Source organism: Carya illinoinensis, chromosome 8 (assembly GCF_018687715.1).
Source record: "Carya illinoinensis cultivar Pawnee chromosome 8, C.illinoinensisPawnee_v1, whole genome shotgun sequence".
NCBI classification, from domain to species: Eukaryota; Viridiplantae; Streptophyta; class Magnoliopsida; order Fagales; family Juglandaceae; genus Carya; species Carya illinoinensis.
Window position 1 is genome coordinate 19324636 of NC_056759.1, and position 1249 is coordinate 19325884.

Below are 1249 nucleotides of genomic sequence, written 5' to 3' on the forward strand. Positions count from 1 at the left end.
TTCAAACAATTATCCTCCAAATCTATTGTGTTTCTCATGACCTCTTATTCATATTAATCTCTTTATTAAAATCTCTAATCTCACTTCTTACGAGAATAGTAAAATGACAAGTGTGTAAAGTGCGTGTTGTCGTTTCCCTTGCCATACTTATGTTGAATAAGTACTTTTAAATTTCTCAAGTTTTATCTGTCTAATGGCTTTCACGTGTTATGTAAGAAATATGGAAGCAGGACACAGAGAAGAGAAGGAATTAAAGAAAAGTTGCAGAAGAACTTTCCATTTCTTTCATAAAGTTACTCAAACAGAATTACAGAGATGTGGTATATGTAGCACTCTGCATCACAATCCAAAGGGAATATTCACAGTCTGTAAAAAATAACTAACTCTACCACTAAGAGCTGTACATCTCAGCAAGTGTCAGAGTGAGAATAACTAATTGCTAAATTACATAAAAGACCTAAGCTAGCATTTTTCATCTAAGCTGAGTTGGGGACTATTCTGTAAATTAACTTCATCAGTGGAGATCAACTACTGCTTATGATCATTATTTTCCAATACCCCCCGCAAGATGGAGAATAGAGATTAACTATTCCCATCTTGGAAATGAGAATATTGAGAACTATAGAGGAGAGTGTCTTAGTAAAAATATCAGCCAATTGAGATCAAGTAGGAACATGTGTAGTCACAAATGCTTCCTTCTTGATTTTTATTTCGAATAAGATGGCAATCTACTTCAATGTGCTTGGTTCTCTCGTGAAAGACATGATTAGCAGCAATATGTAAGGCTGCTTGGTTGTCACAGTGAAGAATGGCAGCATGTGAGTGTGAGATGTGCATATCCACTAGGAGTTGTTTGATCCAAGTAAATTCACAACAAGTTGCTAATGACTTGCAAAATTTCATATTGCAGATTTTACAAGTTCGCTCGAGCGGAGGCTTTTGGCCGCTCGAGCGAATTCAGGCAGATTCAAACGCTCGACTGCCGCTCGACAGGGAGCTCGAGCGGGTTGCTGAAAAACGAAGATCGCTCGAGCAAAGACATTGGCCGCTCGAGCGAAATCAGGCAGAGTCGAACGCTCGATGTGCGCTCGATAGGACGCTCGAGCGAAATCAGGCAGAGTCGAACGCTCGACGCGCACTCGACACCCCGCTCGAGCGAACATCGTATTTTGACAGATTTTAGGTTTTCCGCCGTGGGACCATATAAAAGCCATTTTTCACTCTAGAGCCGCGGGTTTTGGACTGGAGA